This window comes from Tamandua tetradactyla, chromosome 24 (genome assembly GCF_023851605.1).
Source record: "Tamandua tetradactyla isolate mTamTet1 chromosome 24, mTamTet1.pri, whole genome shotgun sequence".
Classification (NCBI taxonomy): domain Eukaryota; kingdom Metazoa; phylum Chordata; class Mammalia; order Pilosa; family Myrmecophagidae; genus Tamandua; species Tamandua tetradactyla.
Genome location: NC_135350.1, coordinates 19,141,174 through 19,154,520, shown reverse-complemented (window position 1 = coordinate 19,154,520; position 13,347 = coordinate 19,141,174). Strand labels below are relative to the sequence as shown.

General features: G+C 35.5%; 1 non-coding gene across 1 annotated transcript; it reads left to right on the top strand.

The window, feature by feature from the left end:
- Positions 1 to 12,920: 12,920 nt before the first annotated feature.
- On the top strand, positions 12,921 to 13,110 carry LOC143668628 (U2 spliceosomal RNA). Its single transcript, XR_013168494.1, has one exon. It is a non-coding gene; the product is annotated as a U2 spliceosomal RNA (small nuclear RNA).
- Positions 13,111 to 13,347: the final 237 nt, after the last annotated feature.

Genomic DNA, 13,347 nt, shown 5'->3' with positions numbered 1-13,347 from the left:
TCAAAAACATTATCCCCCAGAGTCTGGCTTCGTACAAGCGAAGCATTAGGAGACGTGATCATGACCTAATCCTATGAAATGTCCTCATTGCAACAGACAGGCCAGCACTTGCCCAATCAGATGAACAGGTACCACAACTTGGCCAAGTTGACACCTGTCCCTAACCATGTCAGAGGTTGATTTGAAATGTAGTGGAATAGATAGAAGTGAGGGTGGTTCTCTAGTGGATTTATAAGTAATATTACCATATTGAAGGTGAACATCATTGAAAGGAATTGCATAGACTTATGTGTCCCTCTAACACTAGAAATATAAATATATTCTAGCATGAACTACTTCAAAGGTACAATTTACAATGAATGTTTAAGTTTAAGATACAGGGGGAAACTGCTATTGCACAATATGGGCTATATTTAAAAGGAAAACATCAGTTCTACCACAGCAACACCAGGAGTGTATTATGGGGGGAAGAACAAGAGTTAAGGGGAGGTTTAGATTTACTATTTTGTGAGGGTGTGTTAATTGGATTTATTTCTCTTGGAAACAATGAAATTATGTAAAATTGAGAGTGTTGATGGACTGTGGACTTTGGGCATTGTACATGATGCCTAATGAATATAGGTGGTTGAAGGATACACTGAGAAGTAGATTGGTGAACAATGGTGTACACATTTGATCGAATATTGTGCTGCTACAAAAAGGAATGAAGTCGTGAGGCATACAACGATGTGAATGAAACTGTGGAATATTTGGTGAGGCAAAAGAAGCCAGAAATGAAAGAATAATGATTGTATTATCTCCTTTAGAAAGTGTTTATAAGCAAACAGGGGTCTAGATTGTAAGCTCTTGTAGCAGACATGTTTATTCTGGAGTGGTAATTATCATTTCCTGACTTTGAGAGGCTGTTTTATATATGTATAACCTGGTATTTAGAAATAAGAATAAAGCTGTTCCGGTCAGGATTAAGGTAATTCAGAACACAGACATAAGGAAAGCTTTGTCTACATTTCAGAACCACACTTACTCCTTGAGACCAAAGGAAGAATGGTTTATTTTTTCCAGAACCTAAATTTTCTGTAGCACATAATCTAACTCAATCTGATAGTTCATTTGAACAATTGAAACACAGGGAGCCCAGAATAAGAGTGAGGGCCTTCAATCCTGTATAGCTCAATGTAAAGCCTGGATATCTCCTAGAATATATTAAGCAGATTATCAAAAAAGTATTGGCAAAGTCCCTTGAGGGATGGGAGAAAATCTATGCAATTATTAAACTTTACCATCAGGCAAAACCTGGATACTGTGACAAACATTAGGGACACCCATTGATCTTGAGCTTCACTCTTGTGAAGCTTATGTAGGTGGTGGAGAAGCTTATCCAATCCATAGGTAGACCTAAGAGTTACTTCTGGAGGATCTCTTTTGTTGTGCAGATGTGGCCTTTCTCTCTGTAAGCCCAACTCTGTAAGTCAAATCATTGCTCTATCCCCTATATGGGATGACGTCCAGGGGTGAAAGTCTCCCTGGTGACATGGGGGATAACTCTCAAGGATGATTGCAACCCTGGCACCATGAGATCAACAATGCCATCCTGACCAAAAGGAGAAAAAGAAATGTAACAATTAAGGTATCAGTGGCTGAGAGTTCAAATAAAGTTGAGAGGCTACTCTGGAGATCACCCTTATGCAAGCTTTAGTTAGAATTGCTACCTATCTAAACTTGCCAAACTGCAATGAAAACCACTCTAGACCATCCTAAAAAAACACCTAGGGCAATATATAAGGTTCTACAAAGGCTGTATGCTCTAGGGTAACTTTCCAGAAACCTATAACCTCCCAATTGGCCCCTGGACCAGTTAAGTCCTAAAACCTAGAGGGCCCAGGCTCTCCAGAACATTAACTAGTTCTATGTCCCTACCCCATATCACTGACAGCTCCTTCCAGTATGAAAAAGTTAAAATCAGAATAGCCCAAATATCTGTAAAGAGTGAGAGAAAGACCATAGGTGATGGTGGAATTATACAGAGAAGGTAGGGTTTAACAAACGAATATGATTGCTGAATCATTACATTGATATTTCTTTTAGTCTCTAATATCTTACAGCAGTTAGAAGTAAAAGCCTAATATTGTGGAATTGTTACTCATACTAAACTCTGAAATCTGTTCTACAACTAATTGTTGCGATGTGCTTTGAAATTTATTGCTTTTTTAATACATGTTATTTTTCACACAAAAAAGAAAAGAAGTCAATTGTGATGATAAAAAAAAAATGTTTATTCCTTCTAGCCTCCTACATTTTGGGGCACCTAAAAGAAAAATCTGAGATGATGGTGTGGAAGCCCATGAAAAAGTCTGTGATCTGTTTTATAACTACTTGTTGAAGAGTGCTTTGAAAACTATTGCTGTTTTCTTGCTTGCTTTGTATATGTTATATTATACAATTAAAAAAGTTAAAAAAATGAGTGGGAGATTAAGACATTCCAAGATATATGAAAACTGATGTAGTTCATCACTAGACTAGCCCTACAAGAAAGGGAGTTCTTCATGTAAAATGGAAAGGACACTAGACACTAGGCTGCATGAAGAAATAAAGAACTCCAGTAAAACCAATGGCATGGATTAATATAAATTACAAGACTATTTTTTATTGGTTTGTAATCCACTTTTTACTCTTTACAGGATCTAAAAAGCAAATACATAGAAAATAATGAAACATTAATGGCTTTGGACTCATAATGCATAAATATGTCATTTGTGACAAGAACTACATAAAGACGGGAGACAGTGCAGTAAAGAAACAAACTGTGTCTTGTGTTTGCTATTGAAGTTAAGTTGGTTTCAAACCAAACTAGATTGCTACAGATTTAGGATGTTGCATAATAAGTGTAGGGTTTCTGGTTGGGGGTTGGGAAAGTCCTGGTAATGGGCTTCGGCAGGGATAGTACAACATTATGAATGTGATTAATTTCACTGAATGGTGTGCTTAGGAGTGATGGAGATGGGGAAATTTATATTGTATATATATTTCCATAGCTTAAGAAAGAGCAACTGAATCAAAAATGACAATTAAATGCAATATATGATTCTTGACCAGCTCTAATAACAGAGGAGAAAAGACTAAAATAGACATCATTGGATCATATGAAATATATTGGAAAATACACTGTATACTTTATATCAATATTAAATTTCTTGAACTTGATCATTAAAGATGGTTACATAAGTGAATATTCTTGTTCTTAGGAAATGTCTGGCGGCCTTAAGTCTTCAAGGAGCATGATGTATACAGCCTACTCTCAAATATTTGGAAAATAGATATATAGATAGGTAGGAAATAGGTAGTAGTCAAGCCAGTAGGTAGAATGATTTGGCAAAATGTTAAAGTTGGTGGATCTGGGTATCTCAGGACTGGTAGGCTGGAGTCCTCTAGGAATTTTATATCATTTTTGCAATTGTCCTGTAAGTTTGAAATTATTTCCAAATAAAAAGTTTTTAAAAAAGTAAAGGGCCCTTAAGCAAACTTTTATTTTCTCCCTTACATCATGTCATGTTTAATTTGATCAACAGCACATAATTTCTTCTAATTTCTCATCATATTCTTGCTATAAGATATACTAGTTGAGTTCTTCTAGAATGCCAGCTATGACTCTTTAAAATTAAAATTAACACCAGCCTTATAGTTTACTATTCAAATATAACACACGCTAAACAAAAATTAATCACCTTGTCATTTCAAAAGTACCAGAGAGATTGATGAGATGCTTTGGTGATGTAAGTTGGAAAATTTGGTAACAGTGTTTATTTTTTCCTCTTTCTGCACCTTAGCTCCTCAGTAAACACAGCTGGAAGCCCTAGTGTTTCAGAGCACAATGGCCTTAGGAAATAAATAATAATCTAGTTGGGAATACAGGACATAAACAAAAAATCCTAAAATGATGCTTTGATATAGTTTAGACTATGTGGGAAATCAGTATATACCAAACTGAGAGATGGGCTTAAATTGTCTATGCCAATCAGTTATCAAACTTCTTTTCCTTTATCCTTAAAAATGTCTTCTACACAGTTTTTAATCCTGTTATAAGCCTTCAAGTTATCCATGTCCCATCATCACTTATACAGGAATTATTACAATAAATGGCTTCTTAGGAAGCCTTGTTATCCTCTAATTTATTGCCAACATGGGCTTCATTGCCTTTGGTACTCTCTGCTCAAAGACTTTCTAGATCTCCTTGCTTCATCTTGTGTAGCTAAATTATTTTGCTTACTTTTAAGGCATATCAAAATCTGGTCATCCCTCTTTTGTTGCTCAGTCGTGGCCTCTTTCTCTCTAAGCCCAACCCTGCAAGTGAAATCATTGCCCTCCCCCACTATATGGGATGTGACATCCAGGGGTGAAAGTCTCCCTGATGGTATGGGAGATGACTCTTAGGGATTTGCCTGGCCCTGGCACCATGGGATCAACAATGCCATCCTGACCAAAAGAGGGAAAAGAAGTGTAACAAATAAGGTGTCAGTGGCTGAGAGAGTTCAAATACAGTTGAGAGGCTACTCTGGAGATCACTCTTATGCAAGCTTCATTTAGACATTGCTACCTAACATAACTTGCCAAATCCCAATGAAAACCATGCCAGCCAATTCTAAAGAACCACTAAGGCAATGTATAAGATTCTACAAAGGTTCCATGCACTAGGGTAACTTTCCAGAAATCTACAACCCCTAAATGGGTCCCTGGACCAGTAAATCCTGAAATGTGAAGTGGCCAGTCTCTCTTGAACATCATCTAGTTCCATACTCCTAACCCATATTATCAACAGCCCCTTCCAACATGAAAAACAATGGGCACAGCCCAAATACCCCTAAAGAGGGAGAGAAAGATCAAAGATGGTGGTGGAGTTATATAGAGAAGGCAGGGTTTAACAAATGAATATGACTGCTGAATCATTGCATTGATATTTCTTTTAGTCTCCAATATTTTAGAGCAGCTAGAAGTAAAAACTTAAAATTGTGGAATTATAACACATACCAAACTCTGAAATCAGTTCTACAACTGATTATTGCAATGTGCTTGAAATTTATTGCTTTTCCGTATATGTGTTATCTTTCACAAAAAGTCAATTGTGATGATACATGTACAGATATATGATGATATTGTAAGCCACTGATGGTACACTTTGAATGATTACATGATATGTGAATATATAATACATATCAATAAAAATTTAAAAGATTTGGTCGTCCCCTTAACGTTATCCTTATTTTCCGTGAGGTTTTTATTCTTTTGTCTAATAAGGCCATTATCCTCATAGCCATATGAAAATTCTAGACACATTTCCATTGTTTAAGAGTCTTCACATCTCTGTATCTTTTTAATTTCTTAAGCAGCATTCTCCTCTCCCTATTAAATTTCAGTTTATCCTTGTAGGCCTAACTATGACCCTCTCTCTCCATGTGGTAGCTTCCTTGTCAGCATTCCTTTTACTCTCTTCCATGCGCCTGTGGCACCCATACCATATAGCACATAAGTGAGCACATGTACACCAAATTTGTTCAAAAGCTCATTGTGTTCATTTTGGTCTTTCCAAACTCAGTGATTAACTCCTATGAAGCAGGAATTGCATTTTGTTACAGGTTTCACAGCATCTACCCAGGAATGTACACATTGTAGGATTTGATAGATGCCAAAAGATTTATCAGCCCTTTACTTACTGATTTATACTTTCTAAAAAATAAAGATTTAAAATAAATTAGAATAAAACATTTATTTATTGTTAAATAAAGTTTCAGTATAATATTACATGCATGTGTGTGTGTGTAATATAAAATAGTTTTACAGCCTTTATTTAAAGATCTTTCTGGAACTCCCAAAAGACTCCAATAAGCACTTAAAGTGATGCTTTTATTCTCTTCTTTTCTTTTTCTATATTGGAGGATTTGGCATTGTCCTGGATTCAATGTTAAGAGGAAAAACTAAGGAATGAGGTATCACTTTTGGAGTTTGTGGTTAATGACAATATCTAAGGTTGTTTATTATTTAGCTTTGTTCTGCTTTGAGATGAGCTTTTTAAATGGAAAAACTCCCCAAACCCGTGCTTATGTAACTGATTGTAAAAGACGAAACTTTACATTCATTTCTGCTGCTAGATTTCAATGTACTGGTTTTGTGCATAGTTCTATCTACTGAAATATTTTAAAAATATGTTTCTATCTGTCAATGTATTATATTGCTCCTCCCAGCCTAATGTCACATCATCTGGATTAGATTTTAAAATGTGACTAAGACAAGGCCAAGGACAGAGACATGAGATATACTATGAGAAACCCCAAATTACTGATTATGTGCAGTTGTTTGGCAACTCCATATCTGCCTATCTCTAGTATCCATGTTTCTACTCAGGTCCACAAGGATACCTTGAGTGATTTTATCAAAATCCTTACTAGACACAAATGTTTTAACCTGCAAACCTCCCCAAATCTCCCAGGCTACTCAACCTATGGAACACTGAAGAAGTCTAATTTGGCAGGAATGTTTTTAGTGCACTCAAACTGGGTCTTAAAGGTAGATTCGTTATTTTCCAAGTGCTCTCAATTCCTTGTTAGAGTAATCCATACTAGAATGCTATTAAAGACCAGAATTTACCTTTTTTGCCTTGTGAAGAATGGGGATGATATTGCTCAGGTCCCGTCTCCTGGTAACATTCTCTCTCCCTCTCTAAGATTTCTGCAGCTTACTGCCAATCATTCTGTGATTGCCTTGATAAATCCTTTCGGTACCCTGGAATGTAATTTGTTTATGGCTGCAAACTTGAATTGCTTTAAAGTGTCTGGGAGGTTTCTTCTAATCTCTCCTTCTTATTTTCTTTGGGATTACAGATGTAAAATAGAAGCTGATTCTGCCTCCTACCTGTATTTGTTAGCTTCTCACCTTCTTCTCTAAACTGTGGGCATATCTTTGTATGCTCATAACGATGCCAGCCTTTATATAAGTCCTTCCCTCTGTTGGGATCATTCTTCCCAAAGCTTTTAAATCTTTTTTTTTATCTAATTTTTATTTATCTTACAGGTCTTAAAAATAATCTCCCCAAGAAGCATTTATTGATCCACTAAACCTAAATTAGGCATGTCTCCTACATCCTATGATATCCTTTACATGGAATTTAGTACACTGCAATATCATTTCCTGTTTACTTGCCTGCACACTCACACCCATTTGACTGAAGGTGGTCAAAAGGCAAGGACTTTATCTTTTTCTTTCTGCAGAGATTTTCCATAGTTCCTTGCATGAAAAGAATGTGTAATAAATATTAATATTTGCTAAATGGATTGAAATTGCAAAGGTCCTCTTTGCTAAGTTTAGAATTTTTTTTCAAATTCTCATATTTTCCAAAGATTTCTTTTAGTGCCTGAGATCTGTAGGTTCTGGTATCAAATTGGGCAGTTGATGTGCCCAGTTGTCTGGTCAGGCAGGCACTGGCCTGACCATTGCTGCAAGGATATTTCATGGCTAGTTGATTAATAGGAAGGCTGCTTTATTACATCATCAGTCAGCTGATTGCAGCTGAGGCCAATTACATCTATGATCAATTAAGGGCATGTCTCTGCAAATGAGATAATCCAGTCAGTTGAAGAAGAAGAGAGACTCTTTTGCTGCTTCTTCAGCCAACCACCCTCTCCTGTGGAATTTGTTGAGACCTTTCATCAGAGCTGCCAGCTTCACAGATTGCCCTATGGATTTTGAACTCTTCCATTCCCATGGTTGCATGAAACACCTTTATAAATCTCATATTTACAGATCTCTCCTATTGGTTCTGTTTCTCTACAGAACCCAGACTAATACACTGCCACATCACTGAATAAGTTTCTTTGGTGGTCAGAACTAAATCAGGAGTAATTCTTTCCTCATGGCTTCTTCCAATAAAAAGGTTATTTGTTGACCCTCTCAGGTGTTCATATCTAGGAGACCTTAAATAATTTTTCTGATGAAAACATAGAGAGAGAAAAAACTCCATCTAATGCACATATATACTAGATCAAAAATCCACGGAACATTATAAATTCCTTTTTGAGGTACTTGAGTGTATTCCTACAAATAGAAACACAGGAAAATAAAGGTGAGGTCACCATTTTGCTAATACAAAATGCAACAAATTTCCTGTTATGAAATATTTAAACACATTTCAGTTAATTTTAATATTTTGAAAGCTTGAAAAATATAATTTTTATCAAATGCAGTTAGTAAATTTTGCAGTCTTTAGTTTTGGTTTTGTCAAACATATTCCCTGCTGATACACTTTTTTTTACAACATAAACCTCTGTAACTTATTCAGTTTGTCTCCTCTTCAGTATTTTATACAATTTTTAAGCTAATGATATAACAATCTCAAATAATGATTTTTTTGGATGAATAAATTAAGACAAGTCAGTTGGTATTAAAATGGTAGGGTCTGAATGCTTAAGAAATTATCTGTCTACAGGGAGGTGGAACAGTCCTAATCCATCTAAATTTTTTTTTTTTTTTTTTTTTTTTGCATGGGTGGGCACTGGAAATCGAATCTGGGTCTCCAGCATGGCAGGTGAGAATTCGGCCACTGAGCCACCATTGCACTACCGCCTAACCCATCTAACTCAGAAATGTAAGTAGATGTGGACAAGATTGGCTCTTGAACAGCAGAGAATACCCAATCTTGTCACTCCCTTTTTCTCTGTTCACCACTGGCTACACAGCAACTGTCCTGATCTATTGCCGTAGATTAAACACACAGCCAATGTGGCATTTTTCAAATAATCTTGGACTGTCTTCACATTTGATGACAAGCTTGCCTGACCATAGTTTTCAATTGAACTAATGAGTCAGAGGCCATTTACAAATAACTATGATTGAGACACAGAAGTATCAGTTACTAGGATTAGGGTTTAGAGAGAAAAAATGTTGCTGATTGGTAAAATTGAAAGTTATAGTACAAATAATTCTATGGTAATTCTTTAGCCAAGTATAATTGCAGATATTAAGAAAGGAGATTTTAAAATAAATCTTGTCTTTAATTAAAAAGAAAATTTGTAATAAGATATTTATAATTCAATTACATGCAGGCACCAAAAGGAAAATAAAACCAGAAACATTGCACAATAACACTAAAAATAGTGTAACACTAATAACAATTAACATTTTATATTTGATGTCATAATATATATAAACTGTCATATTTATTATCTAATTTGAGTAGAGTTAAGAAGATCTTCCTCAAGAGTTAATACAATCATGAATTATCTGTACAATCTAGGTTAAATCACTTAACTTCTCTAGGTCTCAATATTTCCATATGAAAAATAGGATCTCAAAAAATTTCAGTCTACAAAGTTTGTAGTGGGGCCTTTGAATCACTTTTAATATTTAAAAAGCTCTTGGGAACTGTACACTTACGCACAATGAAGATTCACAGTCCAGTATAGCTTCTGATTCATGTTATTCACTCAGTGATTAAAGAATTAGAGAATGAATACGAGAATGAAGGAAAGAGTAAATGAAGGAATGAGTGAATAAAAAATAGAATATTAGCTGTGGCCTGTAGTTACATAAGTCAAAAGTTTTCTGGTTATCTCATGATGATCTAATTTCCATTTATATATACCTTTGACTATGCAGGAGTAAATTAGCAGTTACTTCTTAAATGCAATTTAAGGGGTAAAATATTCTTTAATACAGAATAAGCCATGGGCATTCATAATGAAAATAATCCCTGGTAACAATAATATTAGGAAGCACTGGCAAAGAGGAAATACTTCTTCCACCCATAGAAGTAGTATGGATTCCTTTTGCTTTCCTTTACACCATAAGGAGCTCCTGAATGTTTTCTCTGGGATTATAATCTATTATTTCCATCACCTTGTGGGATATGAGCCTATCTGTAACTCTCCCTTAAACTACAATCTCAACTGACTTTAAATAAAGTCAATAAAAACTTCTCTCATTTATATACACATTATAACTAATATCTAAATTCCACTTCATTTAATCAACATTAACCTGAAATTCCATCCAGTCACAATGATAGTTTTCAGAAGTGAAGCGTTTCCTCCAGAACAAGAGAGGCTGATCAAATGGAAAAGGGATAGAAAGATTTTTCCCTTTTCTCATACATAAACTACTAGTGCCTTTCTATATGTAAAGGGAAAAAATATAATATATTTTGGGAGTGTTTTGAAGTTATGTATGAAAACTTGATGTCATTTCTTCTCATTTATCCCTGGATATGTTTCTGAAGCTACAGCAACTTTACTCACTATTTTCCTTATAGCTGAGTAGATCATTGGCTCCAATGTTATTATCATATCATTCATGGCATTTTCTAAAGGCTTTCACTGAAAAGTCATGAATAGAATTTATTGAGAAAAATGCTACAGCTTAATGTCCATTAAGCCAGACTATTAATTGACATTTTTGTTCCAAGTCTTCTTAAATTTGTCCTTTGAATTTTGCTTCCATTACGCTATCCTTTTTCCCTAGAATTCTCATCCAGCTACCTTTTGGAATTTTGCTGTGACAAAGCTGTTCTTTCATTTCTTTAGGCACAATATACTTGTTTACTCATAAAATATTATAATTCCAGGAAACAGTTTTGATTTGTTTTTGCTTTTTTGAGCTGATTTTCTCTCATAGAATCTAGATTCCTTGCATGCCTGGTTAATTTTGCAAGATGCTAGAAATTATATTTGAAAAATTATGTGTGAAATCCTTGGAGAATTCCAATAACAGTACTTTATTCAAAGAAAGGCTTGAGTTTGCATGAGGATATACAGTTCAAGTCTACAGATTACTTAAGTATCTCACAACCTGGCTATTCTTTACTTGGATTTAATTATGGGTTATGCCAGTTTACTCTCACCTGAATTGTGTCACTATGAAGTCCCAGTTTATCGCAGAGACTGTTGGTCTCTGACTCTGAAGCTTATAAGCATTCTGGGCCTAGCTTTTGAGAGTTTTTATTTCTCATAAGGTTTATAAAACAAATGTTTTCATTTTTCAGGATAATCAAATACACAGGTAAAAGAAGCTTCTTTTAACCATCTTTTGCACTAAATTTTAATTTGCAAATATTACCATTTTTTTTCTATTCAGTAACAATGGTTTTGCATGTTATTTGACCTTAAGTATATTCCTTTTGGTATGCATTTGCACAAGGTACAGACTGATTTCTCAATTTTTGTATAAGAGAATCGACCAGGATACCAGTGTTGATCTCAGAACCTGAGTGACATAGAGCTTAAAAGCCAAGAAGTTCTAAATTACATTTGTTTATTAAAATTCACTGTATTTAAAAATGTATGCATTTCTAAATTAATAGAGAAATAAAAGAAATATCTAATGTAACCCTATCTCCTTTGAGTTTATAATACAAAGTGAGAATTTAGTGATCTGTCAAAGAATATTAATTTAGCCATTAAAGTAGATTACAGTAGGATGAAAGAGATCCACACAGCCTTATTACCTATGTTTTCTATTGTCTAGCAATAAACAATCCAAACAAGACTGCCTAGTCCCCTGAACGCAGACTCAAAACTAAAATATCTGCAGGCCAGGTTAATTTAAGAGTCAAGTTTTAAGATAGCATTAATGAAAGTTCAGAATAAAATAGAAAATAAAATCTCAGTACAAATGAAAGCCCAGACAACAATGTTCATCAGCCAGCACACTGTGAAGATACAATAATATACAATGGAGTTTTCACTTCAAAAATCTATTTGACATTTCACTGTCTTTCTTTCATTCTCCTATAAATGGATACAGAGTTGTAAAATAGTATAGCAATGACCAAGATCCACTATTTAGTCAATATTCCTAAAGATTAAGTCTTCACTATATGGACAAAACTCAGAGAAACATCTGGAAAAATTACAGAGTAATAGAAAGGGTTCTCGAACCAAAGCAACATATCTCTATGGTAACCATTAATACAGTGTACTCTTTTTAAACACCTTAATGAGAGATGAAAGATATAATTTACATAAAATAAAATACATTCATTTAAAGTAACAATTCAATGGATTTTCATATATTTAGAGAGTTGTGTGACCATCACCAAAATCTAATTTTAAGACATTTTAACACTCGGTACCGGTTTGAAAGGAGTGTGTGCCCTAGAAAAGACATGTTTTAATCCTGATCCATCTTGTGGAGGCAGCTGCTTCTTTTAATCCCCGTTCAGCACTGTAGGTGAGAAATTTCATTAGATGATCTTCATGAAGATGAGACGCCCAGTTGTGCTTATTAACCTCTGATGAGAGGCAGATGTGACTCCACCCATTCCAGGTGGGTCTTGATTAATTTACTGGAATCTTCTAAAGAGGAAACATTTTGGAAAAAGCATCAGAGCCACAAGAACCATGAGAGCCCACACAGCCAGAGACCTTCAGAGATGAAGAAGGAAAATGCCCCAGGGAGCTAGCTGGATGAAACAAGAGGTCTAGAGAGAAAGCTTGCAAACATTGCCATGTTTGCCATGTGCCTTTCCAGTTGAGAGAAACCCTGTACTTTATTGGCCTTTCTTGGGTGAAGGTAACCTCTTGTTGGTGCCTTAATTTGGACATTTTTATAGGCTTGCTTTAATTTGGACATTGTTCCAGGCTTAGAACTGCGTGTAAACTTGCAACTTTCAAAAGTTCCCCTTTTTAAAAGCTATTCTGTTTCTCGTATATCACATTCTGGCAGCTAGCGAACTAGAACACACCCCAAAAAAGACATGTACCCATTAGCAATCACTCCCATCTGATATCAGAATTCAATTTTGCCAAGTGCTCTGCCATTTTTAAACAAGGATCACCTTTCCTCCAGTTTCTAATAACACATTCATCATTTCCTTTTAAGGCTTCATCAGAAGCACTTTTAGCATCCATATTTCTACCTTCTCTTCAAGAAATCTAAGCTTTATTGCTTCTCGGCATTTGGCTAAGATCAAGTGTAGTATCTGTTCTTATCAGTTTAATATCTGATACGTCCTCTATCCGAGGACAACATATTAAATGGATTTTTGGAGTAGGGAGATGGAATAGGAGCTTGCTCCGTCCACTCTGCGCATCAACCTGGTATTGCAGTACCTCCAGGAACGGTGCACCCCCTGTGGGGGAAACATGCATTGGTTCAAAAGGAAAGCCTCATAGCTGGGGTCGTTGTTTCTCCATGTTTCTCGGTCCTGATGTGATTTTGTATTCCCAGCTGTCCTAGTGAGTGCTTCAGTTTCTTCTGTCCTATGTGTACGCTTGGTTTTCTCCCTCTCTTGGTGCCTGGCCGCACCTGGGCGTTACAGATGGCTCTCTACGCTACTAACTGAACTACTCTTTCCATTACTTCTCAATC